The sequence below is a fragment of the Lipotes vexillifer genome, unplaced genomic scaffold, assembly GCF_000442215.2.
Source record: "Lipotes vexillifer unplaced genomic scaffold, Lipotes_vexillifer_v1.1 scaffold1264, whole genome shotgun sequence".
NCBI classification, from domain to species: domain Eukaryota; kingdom Metazoa; phylum Chordata; class Mammalia; order Artiodactyla; family Lipotidae; genus Lipotes; species Lipotes vexillifer.
In genome coordinates, this window is record NW_006785778.1 from 755070 (window position 1) to 779221 (window position 24152).

The window sequence follows — 24152 nt, forward strand, 5'->3', positions numbered from 1 at the left end:
GGTGGGCAGTGGGAGGGGGAGCTCTCACGGAGGAGAGTGCAGCAACAGGGATGCAGATGGCAAAGCGGAGAGATTCCCAAACAGAAGATCAGCACCGACCGGCACTCACCAGCCCAAGAGGCATTTCTGCTCACCTGCCGGGGCGGGTGGGGGCTGGGGGCTGAGGCTCCGGTTTTGGAGGTCAGATACCAGGGAGAGGACTGGGGTTGGCTGTGTGAACACAGCATGAAGTGTGCTAGTGCTCCACAGCTAGCTGGGAGGGAGTCCGGGAAAAAGTCTGGAACTGCCTAAGAGGCAAGAGGCCATTGTTTTGGGGTGCGTGAGGAGAGGGGATTCAGAGCACCACCTCAATGAGCTCCAAAGACTGGCGCTAGCTGCAGCTATCAGCATGGACAAAAGAAACGGGCATGAAATGCTAAGGCTGCTGCGGCAGCCACCAATAAACCTGTGTGCAAGCGCAGGTCACTATCCACACCTCCTCTCCCGTGACCCTGTGCCGCCCACCACTGACAGGATCTCGTGACCCAGGGACAAATTCCCCGGGAGAACACAAAGGCAGGACATGGCTCAGGCTGGTGCAACGTCAAGCAGACCTCTGCCGCCAGAGGCTTGCCCCGAATTCCGTACCCCTCCCTTCCCCTGGCCTGAATGAGCCAGAGCCCCCTAATCAGCTGCTACTTTAACCCCATCCTGTCTGAGCGAAGAACAGGCGCCCTCAGGCAACCTACACACAGAGACAGGGCCAAATCCAAAGCTGAGACCCAGGAGCTGTGTGAACAAAGAAAAGAAAGGGAAATTTCTCCCAGCAGCCTCAGGAGCAGCAGGTTAAAACTCCACAATCAACTTGATGTACCCTGCATCTGTGGAATACCTGAATAGACAATGAATCATTCCAAAACCGAGGCAGTGGACTTTGGAAGCCACTGTAGACTTGGGGTTTGCTTTCGGCAACTAATTTGTTTCTGGTTATATGTTTATCTTAGTTTAGTATTCAGAGTCTATTACCATTGGTAGATTTGTCTGTTGATTTGGTTGCTCTCTTCTTTTATTTTTCTATATGTAGATATATATATATATATATATATATATTTTTTCCTTTTTCTTTTTGTGAGTGTGTAAGTGTATGCTTCTCTGTGGGAGATTGTCTGTATGTATAGCTTTGCTTTTACCATTTGTCTTAGGGTTCTGTCTGTCCACTTTTGGGATTTTTTTTGTATAGTTTTTAGTGCCTATTATCATTGGTGGATTTGTTTTTTGGTTTGGTTGCTCTCTCTTTCTTTTATTACTTTTTAATTTTTTTACTTTTTAATATATTCTTTTTAATTTTTATTTTAATAACTTTATTTTATTTTGTATATTTTCTTTCTTTCTTTCTTTCTTTCTTTCTTTCTTTTGTCTCCCTTTTCCTCTGAGCTGTGTGGCTGACAGGGTCTTGGTGCTCCAGCCACGTGTCAGGCCTGTGCTTCTGAGGTGGGATAATCGAGTTCAGGACATTGGTCCACCAGAGACCTCCCAGCTCCATGTAATATCAAATGATGAAAGCTCTCCCAGAGATCTCCATCTCAAAGCTAAGACCCAGCTCAACTCAATGACCAGCAAGCTACAGTTCTGGACACCCTATGCCAAATAACTAGCAAGTCAGGTATACAACCCCATCCATTAGGAGAGAAGCTGTTTAAAATCATAATAAGGTCACAGACACCCCAAAACACCACCAGATGTGGTCCAGACCACCAGAAAGACAAGATCCAGCCTCATCCACCAGAACACAGGCACCAGTCCCCTCCACCAGGAAACCTACAAGACCCACTGAACCAAACTTAGTCACTGGGGGAAGACACCAAAAACAATGGGAAATATGAATCTGTAGCCTGCAAAAAGGAGACCCCAAACACAGGAAGTTAAGCAAAATGAGAAGACAGAGAAACACACAGCAGATGAAGGAGCAAGGCAAAAACCCACCAGACCAAACAAATGAAGAAGAAATAGGCAGTCTACCTGAAAAAAAAACTCAGAGTAATGATAGTAAAGATGATGTAAAATCTTAGAAATAGAATAGAGAAAATACAAGAAACGTGTAACAAGGACCTAGAAGAACTTAAGAACAAACAAACAGTGATGAACAACACAATAAATGAAATTTAAAATTCTCTAGAAGGAATCAATAGCAGAATAAATGAGACGGAAGAACAGATAAGTAATCTGGAAGATAAAACAGTGGAAATAACTACCGCAGAGCAGAATAAAGAAAAAAAGAATGAAAAGAATTGAGGAAAGTCTCAGAAACCTCTGGACAACATTAAATGCACCAACATTCAAATTATAGGGGTCCCAGAAGAAGAAGAGAAAAAGAAAGGGACTGAGAAAATATTGAAAAGATTATAGTTGAAAACTTCCCTAATATGGGAAAGGAAATAGTCAATCAAGTCCAGGAAGTGCATATAGTCCCATAAAGGATAAATCCAAGTGAAAACATGCCAAGACACATATTAATCAAACTCTCAAAAATTAAATACAAAGAAAAAATATTAAAAGCAGCAAGGGAAAAACAACAAATAACACACAAGGGAATCCCCATGAGGTTAACAGCTGATCTTTCAGCAGAAACTCTGCAAGCCAGAAGGGAGTGACAGGACATATTTAAAGTGATGAAAGGGCAGAACCTACAACCAAGATTACTCTACCCAGCAAGGATCTCATTCAGATTTGATGGAGAAATTAAAAACTTTACAGACAAACAAAAGATAAGAGAACACAGCACCACCAAACAGGCTTTAAAACAAATGTTAAAGGAACTGCTCTAGGCAGGAAACACAAGAGAAGGAAAAGACCTACAATAACAAACCCAAAACAATTAAGAAAATGGGAATAGGAACATACATATTGATAACTACCTTAAATGTAAATGGATTAAATGCTCCAACCAAAAGACATAGACTGGCTGAATGAATACAAAAATAAGACCCATACATATGCTGTCTAGAAAAGACCCACTTCAGACCTAGGGACACATACAGACTGAAAGTGAGGGGATGGAAAAAGATATTCCATGCAAATGGAAATCAAAACAAAGCTGGAGTAGCAGTTCTCATATCAGACAAAATAGATTTTAAAATAAAGACTATTACAAGAGACAAAGAAGGACACTGCATAATGATCAAGGGATCAATCCAAGAAGAAGATATAACAATTATAAATATTTATGCACCCAACATGGTAGCACCTCAATACATAAGGCAAATGCTAACAGCCATAAAAGGAGAAATTGACAGTAACACAATCATAGTAGGGACATTAACACCCCCACTTTCACCAATGGACAGCTCATTCAAAATGAAAATAAATAAGGAAACACAAGCTTTAAATGATACATTAAACAAGATGGACTTAATTGATATTTATAGGACATTCCATCCAAAAACAACAGAATACACTTTCTTCTCAAGTGCTCATGGAACATTCTCCAGGATAGATCATATCTTGGGTCATACATCAAGCCTTGGTAAATTTAAGAAAATTGAAATTGTATCAAGTATCTTTTCTGACCACAACACTATGAGACTAGATATCAATTACAGGGAAAAATCTGTAGAAAATATAAACACATGGAGGCTGAACAATACACTACTAAATAACCAAGGATCACTGAAGAAATCAAAGAGGAAATCAAAAAATACTTAGAAACAAATGACAATGAAAACACGATGACCCAAAACCTACAGGATGCAGCAAAAGCAATTTTAAGAGGGAAGTTTATAGCAATACCATCCTACCTCAAGAAACAAGAACGATCTCAAATAAACATCCTATCATTACACCTAAAGCAACTAGAGAAAAAAGAACAAAAAAACCCCAAAGTTAGCAGAAGGAAAGAAATCATAAAGATCAGATCAGAAATAAATGAAAAAGAAATGAAGGAAACAGTAACAAAGATCAATAAAACTAAAAGCTGGTTCTTTGAGAAGATAAACAAAATTGATGAACCATTAACCAGAATCATCAAGGAAAAGAGGGAGAAGAATCAAATCAATAGAATTAGAAAAATGAAAAAGGAGAAGTAACAACTGACACTGCAGAAATACAAAGGATCATGAGAGATTCCTACAAACAACTATATGACAATAAAATGGACAGCCTGGAAGGAATGGAAAAATTCTTAGTAAAGCACAACCTTCCGAGACTGAACCAGGAAGAAATAGAAAATATAAAAGGCCAATCACAGGCCCTGAAATTGAGACTGTGATTAAAAATCTTCAAACAAAGAAAAGCCAAGGACAAGATGGCTTCAGAGGTGAATTCCATCAAACATTTAGAGATGATCTAACACCTATCCTTCTCAAACTCTTCCAAAATATAGCAGAGGGAGGAACACTCCCTAACTCATTCTATGAGGGCACCATCACCCTGATATCAAAACCAGACAAAGATGTCACAAAGAAAGAAAGCTACAGGCCAATATCACTGATGAACATACATGCAAAAGTCCTCAAGAAAATACTAGCAAACAGAATCCAACAGCACATTAAAAGGATCATACACCATGATCAAGGAGGTTTATCCCAGGAATGCAAGGCTTCTTCAATATACGCAAATCAATCAATGTGATACACCATATTAAGAAATTGAAGAATAAAAACCATATGATCATCTCAATAGATGCAGAAAAATCTTTCGACAAAATTCAACACCCATTTATGATAAAAAACCCTCCAGAAAGTAGGCATAGAGGGAACTTACCTCAAAATAATAAAGGCCATATGTGACAAACCCACAGCCAACATCATTCTCAACGGTGAAAAACTGAAACCATTTCCTCTAAGATCAGGAAAAAGACAAAGTTGTCTACACTCACCACTATTATGCAACATAGTTTTGGAAGTTTTAGCCACAGCATTCAGGGAAGAAAAAGAAATAAAAGGAACTCAAATCAGAAAAGAAGAAGTAAAGCTGTCACTGTTTGCTGATGACATGATACTATACATACCAGAAAGCTACTAGGGCTAATCAATGAATTTGGTAAAATAGCAGATACAAAATTAATGCACAGAAATCTTTTGCACTCCTATACACTAATGATGAAAAACCTGAAAGGGAAATTAAGGAAACACTCCCATTTACCACTGCAACAAAGAGAATAAACAAATACCTAGGAATAAACCTATGTAAGGAGACAAAAGGCCTGTATGCAAAAATCTATAAGACACTGATGAAAGAAATTAAATATGATACAAAGAGATGGAGAGCTATACTATGCTCTTGGATTGGAAGAATCAACATTATGAAAATGACTATACTACCCAAAGCAATCTACAGATTGAATGCAATCCCTATCAAACTACCACTGGCATTTTTCACAGAACTAGAACAAAAAATTTCACAATTTGTATGGAAACACAAAAGACCCCGAATGGCCAAAGCAATCTTGAGAAAGAAAAACAGAGCTGGAGGAATCAGGCTCCAGACCTCAGACTATATTACAAAGGTACAGTAATCAAGACAGTATGGTACTAGCACAAAAAACAAAATATAGATCAATGGAACAGTATAGAAAGCCCAGAGATAAACCAACACACATATGGTCACCTTATTTTTGATAAAGGAGGCAAGAATATACAATGGAGAAAAGACAGCCTCTTCAGTAAGTGGTGCTGGGAAAACTGGACAGCTACATGTAAAAGAATGAAATTAGAACACTCCCTAACACCATACACAAAAATAAACTCAAAATGGATTAAAGACCTAAATGTAAGGCCAGACACTATAAAACTCTTACAGGAAAACATAGGCAGAACACTCTATGACATAAATCACAGCAAGATCCTTTTTAACTCACCTCCTAGAGAAATGGAAATAAGAACAAAAATAAACAAATGGAACCTAAAGAAATTTAAAAGCTTTTGCAAGGCAAAGGAAACTATATACAAAACGAAAAGACAACCGTCAGAATGGGAGAAAATATTTGCAAATGAAGCAACTGATGAAGGATTAATCTCCAAAATATATAAGCAGCTCATGTAGCTTAATATCAAAAAAACAAACAACCCAATCCAAAAATGGGCAGAAGACCTAAATAGACATTTCTCCAAAGAAGATATACAGATTGCCAACAAACACATGAAAGGATGCTCAACATCACTAATCATTAGAGAAATGCAAATTAAAACTACAGTGACGTATCACTTCACACCGGTCAAAATGGCCATCATCAAAAAATCAACAAACAGTAAATGCTGGAGAGGGTGTGGAGAAAAGGGAACCCTCTTGCTCTGTTGGTGGGAAAGTAAATTGATACAGCCACTATGGAGAATAGTATGGAAGTTCCTTAAAAAACTAGAAATAGAACCACCATATGACCCACAATCTCATTACTGGGCATATACTCTGAGAAAACCATAGTTCAAAAAGAATCATGTACCACAATGTTCATTGCAGCACTATTTACAATAGCCAGGACATGAAAGCAACGTAACTGTCCATCGACAGATGAATGGATGAAGAAGATGTGACACATATGTACAATGGAACATTACTCAGCCATAAAAAGAAATGAAATTGCATTATTTTTAGTGAGGTGGATAGACCTAGAGTCTGTCATACAGAGTGAAGTAAGTCAGAAAGAGAAAAACAAATACTGTATGCTAACCTATATATATGGAATCTAAAAAGGAAAAAAAAAATGCTTCTGAAGAACCTAGTGGCAGGACAGGAATAAAGACACGGATGTAGAGAATGGACTTGAAGATATGGGGAGGGGGAAGGGTAAGCTGGGACAAAGTGAGAGAGGGGCATGGACATATACATTACCAAATATGAAATAGATAGCTAGTGGGAAGCAGCCACATAGCACAGGGAGATCAGCTCAGTGCTTTGTGAATACCTAGAGGGGTGGGATAAGGAGGGTGGGAGGGAGATGCAAGAGAGTCTGTCATGAGTGAAGTAAGTCAGAAAGAGAAAAACAAATACTGTATGCTAACCTATATATATGGAATCTAAAAAGGAAAAAAAAAATGCTTCTGAAGAACCTAGTGGCAGGACAGGAATAAAGACACGGATGTAGAGAATGGACTTGAAGATATGGGGAGGGGGAAGGGTAAGCTGGGACAAAGTGAGAGAGGGGCATGGACATATACATTACCAAATATGAAATAGATAGCTAGTGGGAAGCAGCCACATAGCACAGGGAGATCAGCTCAGTGCTTTGTGAATACCTAGAGGGGTGGGATAAGGAGGGTGGGAGGGAGATGCAAGAGGGAGGATGTATGGGGATATATGTGTATGTATGGCTGATTCACTTTGTTATAAAGCAGAAAGTAACACACCATTGTAGAGCAATTATACTCCAATAAACATGTTAAAAAATAAAGATTTCAAGGTAATTTATAATTAATAGTAGTCATGTACATATTACAGGCATTTACAATATGGAAATCATGTTAGCATCCATTATTTTCAATATTAACAATAACCCTGTTAATTACACAGGTCAAGAATGATAAATTTGATGGGGAAACTGAGACCGAGAAGGATAAAGTGTTCCCCTCACACATAGCAAGTTATTTTCTCCGTGTCTATGTCAAATGGATTTTTCATATTAACTTTAATTCTAAAGCTCCTTCATTTGAAATTTTCCAATACATTTTCCCTTAGTTTTAGTAGCCAGAGCAGGGTTGCGTGCCACTCCAAACCAATTACTGGCCAAAGGGAAAGACACTAGCAAAAGCCTTAGCCTTAAACTAATAAAGGTTCACCCTTTGATTATTATTGAAGATTGGGAGCCACATTTCTTGAGTACATTGCTACTGCAATCACCAACAGAAGCAAATTTTTTTAACAGAAAAGAAATAGAAAAAAACCTGCTATATGGGCAAGCTAACAGTGTCTTTCACAGCAACCATACTGTACTTTTATTTCATTTAAAGCATTTTTTTGTGCTAGATGATGTCAGGTAGAAAAAAGAGTCCATGAGGCAAATGCTGTTCTCTGAGTATGTCGATGAGGAGAAGATGTCCACCATTCCCTCAACTGCTTAAATTTTGGTCAACTTATTTTATCTCCTTTGAGCATACATACCAGAAAATACATGTTAGTGCAGCTAGAATTTTGCATGAAATGAGAAACATTACACTCATTTAGCTCAGTTAAATTTCATCATCTGATTGTGAATTCTTTGAGGGCAGGAATTTTCTTCACCATTTTGTTCCCAGAGTCTTAGCCAGTGCCTTCTACATAATATGTGCTCAACTTGTATTCTAAGTTGTTAAATCTTGTTATTTCACACCGTTTCTCATCATCTTCTTGTCTCCACTGAAATTCTCCCCTCTAGACACTTTGTTCCTCCGTAAAATGTGAAAAGTAATAACCAATACTTATCTAGTATTTATTTTGTGCCAAGCACTATTCTATTTTATTTGTAGTATGTATAGTCCCCTAGTTAAATTAATCAGAATAATCACTCAGATAATCCCCAGCCATATCCAAGCTGAAAGTCATGAAGTCACATATTCCATGTAACCTTAATCTTGGAACTAGCAATCACAGACAGAGGAAAACAGAGCACCATACCAAAATATCTTATGTATAAATTGCCATCATAGTGAACAGATAGTACAGAAGAGAAATAAATGTTATTAAGATACCATTTACACCTAAATTCATAAGCCCTGGAACTCATCCCTTCACCCAGTGATTTGATTCTAGAGAATTAAGTGGGCCAGGAAGTTACCTCACACCAGACACAGGACACTCATGGCTGTGGAAAGTCCCCTGAAGTCACCGGAACATACACAGGAGTGTGTGTCTATGGATCTAAATATAAAATGCTTCACTCACCTTGGCCCCCAAATCAGGCCTTATTTGTCAGTACTACCTTGGCTGGGTCTGGAGGGCAAAGGAAAGAAGAATATCTTGACCAGCTGATGCTTTGACAGATGCAGAAAAGGCATGTGTTCTCGAGATGTGGAGGAAGCTGGCATGGTGTGCCTGCATCTTTACCTTTGCTACCCTTAGCGTCCTATTGGCAGATGAAGCCATACCGACTCAAGTGGCCTCTTTCTCCAGGAAGTTCTAAACACTTTCTGTTCTTATTTTTCTCTCTAGTACAATTGCTCCTTGTAAAAAGAACATGATGTCAATTTTTAAAATGGTAATTAGAGAAGCAAAAGGAACATAACCGCCACCACCAAGCATGATCATTTTAGCACTTAAAAAAAAATTCTTCAGTCTTTTCCCTATGCTTTTAAAAATGGAATTGTGTTTTGTCTCTAGTCTTTGTTCTGGATATAAAGCAGCAATATGGAGAAATCCCTCTGCTATATCTAGGGTAATTATAAAATGTGATCAATCCAGGGCAATTTTGAGAATAAAAGGGGAGTTAAAATTAATTATGAACATTTAAAAAATCTTTATTTATTGATCCATAAAATATTATATGATAGCAATGTACCTAAAAATAGTACTAATCAAAACCTATATACAAAAATAAAACTGAAAAATTTTTTCACTAAAAAATTTAAGTAACATGTATCCATGTACATTAAAACTGGAAAAAAGTCTTCATATTAATTATCTGAACTCAGCAATCTAACTGAATGACCATTGTTTGTATATGTTCACAAACTTTACTAATTTTCTTAGTTACATCTGTTTCTAATACCATGACACTGGTGTTTTTTGAAGAATATATTTTTTCAATAGATATTATTTTAATTTTTCAGACATTTGACACATATTTCTTTAAAGTCGCAGTTTACAATTTTTTAGCTCCTTTGAACATACATACCAGAAAATACATACTAGCGCAGCTAGAATTTTGCATGAAATGAGAGACATTACACTCATTTAGCTCAGTTAAATTTCATCATCTGATTGTGAATTCTTTGAGGGCAGGAATTTTCCCTCAAAATTTATGACAATAATTTGACATATTTGAAATTATGTCATTTTCAACTGAATCTTCTCTATAGACATATTTTTAATTGACAAAATATTCTCTTCATAGCAAATGAAATATTTGATATACTCAGTGCAAAGTTTGTAAAATGGAAGATACTTTCTAATATAGTTTATATAAAAATATATAAATATTTCAGCCCAAATATCTTCAAAGATACTGTCTTTTGCCTCTGTTTAGAATACCTTTCTTTGGTAAATATTTTTACAAGTCAAAACTCATTAAATAAGTTGTCTCTTTTTTCATTCATTTGAAAATTTCACCAAACCTCGATACTACAAAATAAAAGAACTTCTCTATTTTATTCTGTTCTAAAACAGAATATAAATTCATCTAATATAAATAGGAGCTTCATTAAAATCCTCTTTCTACAAGTTTACATATTCTAAAACACAAATAATTTCAAAATTAAATTTTTTTTTTTTTTCACGGTACGCGGGCCTCTCACTGTTGTGGCCTCTCCCGTTGCGGAGCACAGGCTCCGGACGCACAGGCCTAGCGGCCATGGCTCACGGGACCAGCCGCTCCGCGGCATGTGGGATCTTCCCGGACCGGGGCACGAACCCGCGTCCCCTGCATCGGCAGGCGGACCCTCAACCACTGCGCCACCAGGGAAGCCCCAAAATTAAATTTTTTACACAGTTTGAAGTTTCATCATTTAATTTGTTTTCTCTCTTGCTTTTATAGGGATAAATTTCAACATCTTCCTGTTTGTAAACTTTATTTTCAATAATTATATTTATCTAAAATTTCAAAGCTGAAGTTTTGTATTGCTTCATTCACTGAATACTTAGATCAAAAATTTCCAACTGATTTTGAATGAAGTGCAAACAAAATGCATAGTCCTCATTTACAAAAAGTTCAATTCCGTTGCAAAATAGGTTTATCTGCAAAATAGATCTTAAATATTAAAATATTTCAAAAATCAATGGATGACAAGCAGAGCAAGGAGAAAAAGCTCAGATTTTCATGCTATTGTATTTTTTATATTCGAAGTCAGCTTCCTCACAAAACTCTCTGTCAAAAGAAGGGTACCTCAGTTTATTTAAACCTTTCTTCATTATTAGACATGGAGTCTATGTGGACCTTTTTGCCATTGTAAGCAGTATAGTAATGGACACGTCTGTGTCACCTTTGGCACGTTGACCTTCCTGGACCATCTCATCCTCATTGCTTGCACAATCTTGGAGGTGGCTGTAGTCAGAAGGCTGGAGTTCTTCAGTGCTTTAAGCTCCATCATGCTCTGAATATGAAAGCAGGCCATTACCCCAATTGTCTTTGGGTTTCTCCCTGTTTATTTGGGTATTTCTAAAGGAACCCCTAGATCTCTTTGCACACGTCAATATAGTTGGTCCTTTGGATGGGGAAGAGAAACATGGTGCCTGATCCTGGTTTCTCTTCTTTCTCTTACAATAACTCAAACTAGAAGGAATGGGCTGGCCCCTCTTTCTCTTCCTTATATGACTAGTATCTTCCTTAAAAAGTAAGACCAAGTCTTTCAAGACTTAAAGTAAAAGATGGGGCAATTCAGGAAACCTTTCTCTGTCTTAATAAGCCTTGCTTTAAATTTCATTACCTTTCTGTGGACATTTAATTCCTATTTTAGTTGTCAGAAAGTGAATATTAACTTTCTCTCTCTCTTTCTTTGCATTCCTCTTATACCAACCCTAATTACTCTCTGTACTTCCCCACTCTGCAGCCCCATAAAAAGTAAGAGTGTTTCAGGCTGACTTGGGTTAAAGTCAGGTATATGAAAAGGCAAAAGAGACAAGCATATTCATATATTTCCAAAATGATCACCCTTTATTACTAAAGAAACTACTTCATTACTAAAGAAACAATTAGTGGGTCAAAAATATGTGTACAAGAACACTGTCATCGGATAATACTGATAGGTTGAATTACAAAAGATTTCCTAGTGCTACAAGCTATGTATGAGAGCACTAGTTTCACTGTATCCTGGTAAGGATTATCATTTTGAAAAATTTTGCTAACTTAATAATTAAAGAATAATCAAGGGTTAATCTTTAGATTTTCTTAGTTTTATTCTAACTTCTCTAATTCTATAGGCAAGTAAACTTGAACTCATGAGAGATGCAATAGCTTGTTCTAGGGATGGAAAATGGCAGGGCACTGAGAAAAACCAGGATTGAGAGATTTTTGTTACTGAGAGATCAACAGCTTTCAAATTTCACTCTCATTTGAAAGCAGGATTTGGTAACCTGGGCTACTATACTGGCTATTTAATGATACGATAATCTCTTAGATTTGCTTAGCTCTTTCAGGTTTCCAAAGTTGTGGCTGTTTTACATATATGATTTTAATATTCTATGAGTGCTATGAAGTATTATTAATTCCATTTTACAGCCAAACTGAGACCCAGAGATCTTAAGTGCTTTGCTCAGAATGGATGGAAGGAGAAGTGAGGTATAATAGGAGGTCAGTCTGAACTGGGATTCTGCTTCTACCACTGACTGGTTCTATTACCTTGGAGAATTTCTTAGTATCCCCAAGCTGCTTCCTTATCTGCCAATCAAAATTAACAAAGTTCACCTCAGGGTTGTAACAATGGACAAATATCTCCATGCTCATAAAGAACTTTTGGTCCAGAGTTTGAAAGGTAAGAACCTTTTAATGAATGATCACTCTCATTCAATAATAGTGCAGTGCTCTTTCTCTTCTATTCCACTCCTTTTTTAAAAAATAAATCTTTTCACATTTAGAACAATGTCTGACTAATTTACATCTTGTTATGTCAAGGATCAGTAGAGATAAAGAAAGAGAAATTGAACTAAAAGGGATTTTACATTTGAATTTACCTAACAAAATAACAGAATCACAGAAAGCAAGAACTAAAAGAATGATATGTATTAACCCCTCTAACCACCTACAGAAACACAGGAGTGGCAGGGAATAGGACACTGGCACAGAGTGCCACAGGGAGTAAATTGCACATCTGCATTTCTGGTCTCTGAAATCATCCAAGGCTTTCAACACGATGTGCATTTTCTCCTTCTCCAACAGGGCTAGAAGAGCCCTAGGTTTTACCAATGAAAAATGAAGAGGCCTGCCAAAATTCCAGCCAATCCTGCACACTTCCTGGGCATTACTGAGCTCCAGGGCTCTGGGAGAGACAGTCGAGAAAGGCACAGTCACTGCTCTCTCGACTAGTGGTGGAAGAAGGCACACACACATGTAACCCGATTCCAAGGCAGACTGATAAGTGTTATCTTAGATCAGTGGAGGAGACAGGTCACACGACTGGAATAGCATGAAGTCAGGCCCGAGTCTGAGGCCATGCTGTTATTTAGGAAGCCTATCAGGTTCATCTTGCAGCTTGGCAGTGATCCAAAAACCCTGTAGCTTCTTGTCCTGGGTGTACTGGGTCATAGGATGCTTCCACCACCTAAATGATCCTAGAATGCCTGGCATTGTGGAAAAATGGCCTGCTCAAAGGTGACCTTTTTCTCCCCTAGCATGTCATAGGAGGTGCCAAACATCAGAGCTTCCAGGTTTCTATCCATTCAGGAAGTGAACAAAACCAAAAATACTTTTTGTTTCTTCTTTGACAATTATTTCCTCCAGCTTTGCCTTAACTGTTTGCACACCTGTCTCCCCAACGGGGCCCATGAGGAGCTGGAATACAGAGCCCCTCTGACTCTCCTTGTGTCCCACAGCACCTAGAAAATGCATAATTGTATTAAATTCTCAATCCAGGTCAGTGGAATGAAATTCAGTCTTCCGCTATTCCTTCGACTCTTCCCCATTTTCCAACTTGTTGGCAACTTTTCCAAAATGCCCTCAAACTTAGAATTGAACATGAAAGAGAAATAAAATGACACCTTCCTCTACTAAATAGGATGTTGTGTTAAATAGATTGCAAAACAACAAGGGTGGGGAGAGGAGTTCACTTGGCTGAAAAAAGGAAAGAGGACCTGACTGAAAGCCTGATGGTTTGAGCGCTACCCGTGGCTCTGTTAGACCTCGGGCAAGCTGTTCCCCTCCTGGTCACCTCAACTGACAAATGAGTGCCTAACAGGCTTATTGCTAAGAGTTTGTGTTTTTAGAATGACTTAACATTTTAATATGATTTCTCTTTATACTATCTGCAACAAAAGTAATAATGGTATAATTTATAATTTACAAATCATTTATAGATGCATTATTCATTTTATATATATATATATGAAACTGTGCTTTCAACTTTGTAATTCTATAATTGGGACTTGACCATATTGAAGAGAGAGCAAGGTGAGCTGAGGAATCTTCCTCTCCATGACCTCTCTGAAGCAGAGTTGACCTGTAGAGCTTACTCCGGCTGAGATCAGATGCTTGTGGTCACACTCTGAACCAAACCAACTGCTGGGGCTTTGGGATGGACTAGTCATTGGTGTAAATGTAGCCAAGAAACCCACAAATCTGTGCTTGTATGTGTGCTGGCCAGATCCACCCACCAGAGTTCAAGGGAAGCTTCAGGCAGAAGCCATTTCTTCTCTTTCTTCTTTACTCAGTTATCACTGCTCTCACACACACTTATGGCTTCAATAACCACCTAACAATGATGGTAACCAACTCAGGTATTCTAACCTGAACTGGAGTTTCAGCTTCAACCCCCTTTCCTAAGTAACTAACCAACATCTGCAATGCATCCTTGAAGCTCAAGGTGATCTGATCTGCCTTTACTCCCTTCCATCACAGCAGTGCCTCTTCCCAACCTCCCTGGCTCTTCCAGCATCTGCCTTGTTAAGTTGGCTCAAAACTTACCGTTAAGCTCTGATTTCTTTTCTTGGACTTCTATTGCTAATCACCGGCTGAGTCTGGCATCTCTTTCCCTTGCAATATCTACCCTGTAATATTTAGGTATCATTATTTCTTACTTAGAGAAATACTTAATTTTTTAAACTAGTCTTCTGAGCTATTTCACCATGCACATGTTTTTTGTTTTTGTTTTGTTTTTTGTTTGTTTGTTTTCTAATCTTGCCATGTTTCTAATCAGAAACATTCAGAGGCCTTCTATTGCCCACCACATAGGCCATATTTTTAACCTGGTGTTCATAGTCTTCCATGATCTAGCACCATTAGCTAGTCCAGTAAGTCAACGTTGCACCATTCTCCATGCATGCCTCCCCCATGCATATACCTTTGTAACAATGTTAAGTTCAGCGTGTCCTGCCTTATTTCTCCTCACCATTCTTATTAAAACACAATGCCATCCTCCAAGGTGCAGCTTGAATGGCCCCTCTCCCATTATACCTTTCTCAGGCTGAATGTATGTTCTTCATCTTCTGAACGCCACCGTCTTTTTGCCTTTTTCCTGGAAAGAAAGCGTACTCATCTTATTCTGCTTTATTATTTGGTCTTTTGTGTACTTATTTGTCATTGCTCTTCTGCTAGACTCTCAATAATCAGAAAGCAAGGTTTATACTTCACTCACCAGCATGCTTTATGGTGAGTGAGAGGCAATTGGGCTGGAATAGAAGCAGACTGACATGGGTAGCACATAGTCAAGCAGAAAGAAACTGGATAGAAGATAAAGGGACAGATGGTTTTGTCAAGCCAGCTTCCGAGTTCCTGGTTTACTTGTGGGAGCACACTTCCAGAATTGTTTTTATTATTCCAGGCTGCATGTCAGTGGACATTATTGGAGAACATGACACACAAAAGAGCTCAATACAGCTTATATTTGAATAAGGTTACAGTGAGCAATCAAAAAGATAAGGAACAGGAAAGAGAAGAAAGGAATCAAGGGCCATCATGGTCTTTATTTTTTTTTTTTTTTCACGGTACGCGGGCCTCTCACTGCTGTGGCCTCTCCCGTTGCGGAGCACAGTCTCTGGATGCACAGGCTCAACGGCCATGGCTCACGGGTCCAGCTGCTCCGCGGCGTGTGGGATCTTCCCAGACCAGGGCACGGACCCGTGTCCCCTGCATCAGCAGGCGGACTCTCAACCACTGCGCCAGCAGGGAAGGGAAGCCCCATCATCGTCTTTTACCTATGATTAATTCTATGATTTCAGCTGGGAGGATACAGTTGTAACCTGGCTACACTTCACTGACTCTCACAGATATGCTGTTTGTATGACAATAAGAAAATGCTAGAACTGGGTGGAGCTGAAGAAAAAATGAAATTTGGTGCAAGGGAGTAACTCACCCCAAACCACAAATTTCAGTCAGCTGCTAAACCTGGATTAGGACCACTTACCCAGTATCTAGTGTATCCTATATCTACTATAATTCTTTTAACTATCTTTTTACCAACCTAACTACACAAGAAGGCAGAAGGCCAAGTGTCTACATTTAAGTAGTATTGATCTTAGAGAAATGGGTGAGCAACTGGATATCCAAAACTCACCCCAAGTTCTCCCTTCACCGTTGTCAAATCGTATGAGCTGTTTATCTGTCTGTCTCCTGGGCAGGAACTGGAAAGTCCTGGAGGACAGAGTCCCTGTTTGTCTCATAACACCTAGAAGGTACTTTGCCATATTAAATACCCAACAATGGTCAATTGAATTGATGTAACCTTCTACTGTTCCATAGCTCTTCCCCAGATCCCAGCTTTCATTGTAGTCACTAAAGAGTCTCTGACTTGTGCTGGCCAGGTAGAATTCCTCTTGCAAAATAATTAATTTGTTCCCTGCATTCCTAATAGTCATTCAACCCCGCAACACAAGAATCTGGCTCTGCAAACCTAAAAGTCTGGCTTTGGAACAGGAAGTGAGCAAACTGCATCTAGCCAGCCTTCATTGCAGGGACAGCATGTGCTCTGGGGCAAGGCCTGACCCTCTACCCAGCAGCTGCACCCCAAGCCCCAGGACCAGGAGCATGGCCACCTGGTGCTTATCCTCTCGTTCCACCAGACAGGAAGATGGTTTAAGCTTTCTCTTGCACAATGCACTGGAGGCAGAGGAGGCAAGCAGACAAAAAGAGTGGGTCAGGTGGATTTCATCAGCCGTAGCAGCAGCTCCTCAATATTTCTTTGCGAGATGTTTGGCAGCTAAGGCAGTGCATGTTCAGGCAGATTCCATTTACCAGGACACGTGAGCACTCTTCAGCCTCCTCCTCCCCTTTTTCACCTCTCTTCTTTCTCCTGGCCCTAGGCAAGTGTTTTTTTTCTACTGGGGGGGGGGGTAGGCAGGGGTAAATCAGATGTTAACAAACAAAGTCTATGGATTTAATTTCAATTAACATGTACTTTTCTTCAATACCGAGTGCTCAACAGTAGATCTTTAGAAATAACTATGCAGTGGCGCAGTGGTTGGGAGTCCGCCTGCCGATGCAGGGGACGCGGGTTCGTGCCCCGCTCCGGGAAGATCCCACGTGCGGCGGAGCGTCTGGGCCCGTGAGCCGTGGCCGCTGAGCTTGCGCGTCCGGAGCCTGCGCTCCGCAACGGGAGAGGCCACAACAGTGAGAGGCCCGAACACCACAAAAAAAAAAAGAAAGAAAGAAAGAAAGAAAAAACTATGCAATGCATTCTCCTCCCTCTTAAGAATTTTTTTTCCTGGACACAAAAGTAATGTGCAAGCTGTAGAAATTTTGGAAATTTTATTATACATGCTTGTATATGTATACAGATATAAATATACATGTATATGTATATGTATATGTATAAACATACCTGTTTATGCATACATACAAGTATACATATACATATATGCGTGTGTATGTATATATTTAATGGATCATTTGATATAAACAATTTATAAATTTTTAATTAAATATATATTTAAAATATTTTTATGTTAGTAAATTCTCTTTCACAGCATAATTATTTGGTCACATAGTACTACATTGTAGAGCTACAACAAAATTTGTGTTTCTACTCCATAGGTTTTATTTCTTGGTTACTACATACAACACAGGGATAAATACCTAGTACACTATCTTCTTCTGTCATGTGTATTCATGTTGATTTTCTTAGAATGTGTTCTCTTTCCACTTTGTGAGCTACAGCACTGAATCTGGATTTTCAAATTTAGTCAACAGATCCAAGATTGGACCATGAGAGGCTTGAGAAGCTCAGGAAGAGTGAAAAAGGAAAGAACTGAAACTACAACTGCCAGCTCTCTGGGCTCATTACAGCCCACAGTCTACTGCTGCCAAAATTCCTGCTTATTAAACAAACTACCCTGAGACTCTCTCAGACTTTAATTGATCCACAGTTTCACTCATCCCTTTAATTACAGTCCTAGAGCACACAGAGACCCATGTGGATCAGTACATGAGCCCTGTCAAGTTCAGCCAGCATAGTTCAACAGGTGAAGGCAATGAAAGGCATTCCATTCTTTACTTTTATCCATATATGGACTTTGGCATGGCCCCAAATAACCAATCCAGAGCAAAGCTCAACACAATTTTAGCCACTTTCCTTAATCTTGCAACTACTATAATACCATTCTCTTAGCCCTTTATTGCATAGATCAACTTAATCTCCTTCTCAGTAGAAGAATCTTTCCTCATAAAAGAGAGTAAAATGGGAAAGGGGAATAGAGGATTCTATTTGGTGGACTAGGGTGAAGAAATGAATGTTAGTGAACATTCATTTACATTCAGTTCACATTCAAATAGTGAGCTATCTGACAAGAGGATTGGTCCTCCATTACAGAAAGACAAGAATTATTGCGTTTTGGTGCCTTGTCTCTGTTGATTCAAACTGGGGGGGGACACACCCCAGATCTTTAATGTCATAAACATCATTTTATTTAATAGATGTAGGCAAGGAAAGCCCTATGGAAGGTGCAAACACACTTGACTAACCTCCAGGAATTTATAATCTAGTTAGATAAATGATAGACTTACACGTAAAATGGTGAATAAGCAGTTATTAAGGGAATTATATAAGCAGCAAGTGTCAACATCTTTTAAAATAGAAAGGTAACGTTTCTTGTGGGGTTGGTCAGGGAGGGTTTCAGGAAGGGAAATGGTAGGAAACTGGACTTTAAAATGTTTTTCCTTTGCTGTTTAAGTAGAGTTGCTAGGGGATATCAAATTGGAGTTGCCAGGATTATCTTGAGGTAACATTACTTTGTAAAATGGACTCCATTTGGTTTTCTTATTTCACATATGTTTGGTAAGTATCTAAGATGAGTGACAAAATAGGTCAAATTCTAGTGATATGACGATTCATAGACATGAAACTATTCAAGTTACTGTGAGGGAAAGACAATTGTTTTTTTTTTTTTTTTTTTTTTTTCTTGCGTTATGCGGGCCTCTCACTGCTGTGGCCTCCCCCATTTGCGGAGCACAGGCTCCGGACGCGCAGGCCCAGCGGCCATGGCCCACGGGCCCAGCCGCTCCGCGGCACGCGGGATCCTCCCGAAACGGGGCACGAACCCGCGCCCCCCGCATCGGCAGGCGGACCCTCAAGCACTGCGCCACCAGGGAAGCCCCAAGACAATTGTTTTTGTATCCTATTTTACAGTTTACAAATCTTATTCACACATATTATTTCAAGCTCAATAAAAATGTTGTACGGTTGGTATCACTATCTCTATCTTACCCATTAAAACAAAACATACCACATCAAAAAAATCCTCAAGACCAATTAAACAAACAAAAAAACTAAGTCAGGGTTTGTCACTTGCTCTAGATTACACAGGGCTCCAAATAATTTTATTCATCCTATACTATAGCTATTGCTGCAGAATGTTTTGTATAAACAAAATAAACTTTGGTCTTTGATCAACCATGATTAGTTATTCAGCTTAGTAACTGCACTGATCATTTTTATAGTGTATTCCTTAGATATTTGTCTTTTCCTTACTTTAGAAATTCATTATTCCAGAAATTAGATAACAGAGATCCTAGCATCTGAGGATAAATTGTCTGCTTTCTATGACATTTACTAAAAGTCGAGGAGTTGGTTTAGCTCATTAGTCATCTTTGCAAAATTTTCCATGTATTTTCATTAAATTTTGTATTGAAACATTCATTTAAATTTATTTCTTCTAGATTTTATAACTTTAAAGAAGTTTTAATCTCCTACTATTTTGATATTAAAATATATTGATATATTTTATTTACTATATATTATGTACTTTAATAAATTAGTAATAATACAATATATAAAGAGATTATTATAATATCCTAATGTTTGTTGTAAGGTATAATGTGAGTAATTTTCTTTTAAAAATACATTTTTATTAATGTCTGATAGAAATCAAATGACTATAAATGTATTTTCCATATTTATATTAAAACGTGAACAAGATCTATGATATCCAAAGATCTTGCAATTGCTATACAATTTAGGGACAGACAGCCACACAACTTTTAGGAAATGTTTTTGGAGAAACAATTGTGCACCAGGTATCGTGCTCAGTGCTTTTGTGCACCTTGTTGCATTTAATTCTCAAAACTAGCCTCTAAGTTTGGAGTACTAGTCCCTATTTTACGAATGAGGATATGCTCTCAGAAACATTATTTGTAAGCTCAGCCAAGATCACATATCTGACAAGTGAAGGAACCAGGATATATCCAAATGAATGACTTTTATCCAAGGACTGGGAAGTGGGAAAAGAAGGCATCCAAGACATTATTTTCTTTTACTGCTCAAGTTGGTCACCATGACCTGTCTAACACTAGGAATGAAATGTTAGCAAACCCCATCTATTAGCTTATTTGCTAATAGAACTCAGTTGTGGAACTGCATTATGGAAATAGCAGTAAGTCCATAGCTACTGTAACAAACTTCTTTTTTCTTCCTTATGGATTTGCTTTAACTCTTCAACTGATTTGCTTTAACTTTGTGACTTTTCTCATGCCTCATCATCTGGGCCACCAGTAATCTCCTCTCACCTTTACAATTTCCACACCCATAATGTATTCATCTTCAATAAAAACAATTGCCCTAACAGAAGGTACTTGTGAGAATTCCATTACAAATAATATTGCTGCTCAAAAAAATAACAACTTCTAATAACTTGTAATGAAAAAGAATCTGAAAAAGAATATATAACTGAATCACTTTCCTGTAAACCTGAAACTAACACAACATTGTAAATCAATTATACTTCAATAAATATTTTTAATTAAAAAAGTGACAACTTTCTTCTGATGAACCTAAGGGATTCTTTCAAACATTATTGATAACAATCCTCATACAATACTGATGACATGACACTAGAGGAAGTGATAGTTACCATTTATTAAGCATACACTATGCATTTCAGGCAATTCTCTTTTAATTGTCGCAGCTAGGTATCACCAAACAGACAAAGAAATAAAACTGAATTTGAGCTGAAAAGTAACTGCCCCAAAGTCATACAAGTAGTTAGTGGTAGAACCACACAATGTCTGATCCTAAATTTAGGTAACCACTTATTTTTTATAAGAACTTAAGGCAAGGCTATTGCTTAATTTTTCCAAATTTCAAGTTCCTCCCCTTTAAAGGAGGGTGGGTAATAGCTGTCCTGTCTACTCTACAGGCTGTTTGAGGACCTCAAAGGATTTAACAGATGGAAGTGAGAATACTTTCCACAAAATATAAAACAGTACAGAAATACTAGGTTTTGTCAGTCTGTCTAATGCATCTCTCCTTTAAAAAGAAAAAATGAATAGATATTTATTAAGTACCTATTTACAGTAGGAAAGTTCTAGGCTTTGGAACTATGCTCAAAGATGGACCAAATATATAATGTTCTATATAATTAAAAAAGTTTGAAATTAAGACGAACATGGATAAGTAAGAGTGAAGTCTAATGCAGTTATGGAGGTTTGGTTCAGAATATCTATTCCTATTTTCTTCTTGTGTGATTTCTCTTTCCTGTGGAGAACATAAAGCTAAAAAAAAATTTCCTAATTCATTTTCAGCTGGTGACCCAAGTTTGATTCAGGTTCCATACCAGATATAGTCACATGAGACTTGAAATTTGAACTGAGATAAATGGGATATTGGGCATGTGTTTTTTCAATATACATTATAGCAAATGGGGCATGGCTCTGATGCCTAACTCTGTCCCTGAGGCTTGCTGATTTAACAAAAATGGCTTCTTGATAGTAGAAAATGTGGCATGATGGGGGACTCTGAAACTCTAGTGGCAGTTTCCAACTTTGCACAGGAGGTTTCCTGATTGGACCACAATGATGCTGTTCTAGAATCAGTAACTGTAGCTAATTTAGCAGCTCAGATTGAGGCATTCCTATATTCATATATGTAATAAGGGTGCCTCCTGACTTGACAAGCAGCTTCCTGATCATGGCAGGAGAAGCAGCTCCTTTGACAGCCTGGCTCTGCCGTATAGATTAGAGAATAGATTCTGGAATCTCATCCAATTTTTTAATTCAACTATTTTAATAATTCTGTAAGCTATCTGACATGCTATAATAAATTCTTTTATTCAGATCATTTAGAGTGAAATCTGTTTTCTGCATCACGAAACTGACCAATAGAAACCCTAAAGAGTACATATGGAACACATAAAAGGATAATTTTTAAAGGCGCTTTTTTTAAGTAAATCAAGTCATTAAGTTGAATAATAGTTGACCCTGACAATAGGTCTCCCATGGTGATTCCTCTCCTTTTTACTGCCAGTTATTTCCTGCTTTCTTCTCTCTATTCCTCATCTGTTGTCTTGCCATTCAGAGGAAAGGTGAGATAGACTGTACTTAAAATTGTAACATCTACAAGATAATGTTCTTTTGAAATGCAATGTCATATTTCTAATTTGCATTGTTTGATTCCTCCTCGATATGCTGCAATGATTTTCATTCAAATCAAATTCATTTTCCACTTTATCCTCAAGTGTACATTCTCTTAAAAACCCTTCCTGCTAGTGTATCTCTCATATAATTGAAGAGGGGCTTTGATGAGTAGAGACTTTATTTTTCTTGGATACAGCCATGTACCTTTCAAAGCAGTATTGGGGCTGCAGTTTCATTTCAAGCTCAGTGTAAGGATAAACAGCAATGCATAATCAGATCTGTCCCATCCCACTCACAGTGGCTAATCTTAAATGAGGTGGTAGTATTGTTCCAGACTAAAGGCACCCAGTGTTTCCCACACCTTAATTTAATTCTGTACAGTTAACTGCATCCTCATAGGAGATGGCGTTTTAAAGCAACACTTCTCGTATAATTTGAAAATACTAAGGTGGCCTGCACTGTTAGAAAGTGTGCTGTAAGATTCAAAAGTTAAATTCTATACATGGCTTTGCTACTAATTAGTTGTATAAACATAGACTTGTCATCTTCCTGAGTCTCAATTTTTTCATCTATAAAATGAGAAGATTGAACTGGATAATTTCTGTGTTGTGTTATTTAGCCATCATTTGTTGGAACCTACCAAATGCCAAGTCATATACTTAGAGCTGATGTTATAGAGACGGATGACACTATGATCCCAGCTTCAATGATTGTGACATCTGGTAAGGAGACAGACATAAACCAATAATAATAACTCAATATGATGATCTCTAATGGCTCTTCCAGTTATGAGTCAAATGAAAGTTTCCCTTTTCTTTATAACTTTGTGTGTGTGTGTGTCTGTGTGTGTGTGTTTGTGTGTGTGTGTGTGTGTGTGTGTGTGTGTGTGTGTGTAAGCTCATGCACATCCTCACACAGGAGCAAATTAATTGCAGAAAAGATCAAGCAGAGATAGACTTTACATGGATGATTATCAGTTAAGGAAGGGCTATCACAGAAGGCAAAAGAATAATACTATTTACTCTTTGGATTTTATTTACAGTTACTTTTCCATATGGAATGAGGCAATCTGTGGGAGGTTCATAGAAGGCTGGATGAAATTGAGTTACCAGAGTGAAAAAATGTGTCCACTTAGTTTCATAATTATTAAGGCATTCCTATCCTGAAGTCACCTGGATTCTCATGCTCTGGGATGTCTTCCACCATCAAAGCAACCCAGGACATGACTTCCTTGGTGATTTGTTTCCTGATATGCAGGAAGGAAATTTGAGGATTCTCTGATAATAATCATATAGGAGGGTATCAAGTCCCAGGACTCAAACTCAGAACGTCTGAGTACTGTGCCTGCTACTTACTAAATACATGTCTTGTCTAAAAACTGACCATAGACAAGTCAATTGATCCATCTTGGCACTTTCTCCTTTGTAATTGAAAAATGGTGACCACTTTTGTCTACCTCATAGGAGCGTTGGGACATTCAAAATGCTTGCAGTCTTTAAAGAGGTTCACAAATGTTAGATGAGGTTATATATTTTGTGAGATAAAATGGGAAAGAGGGGTGAGT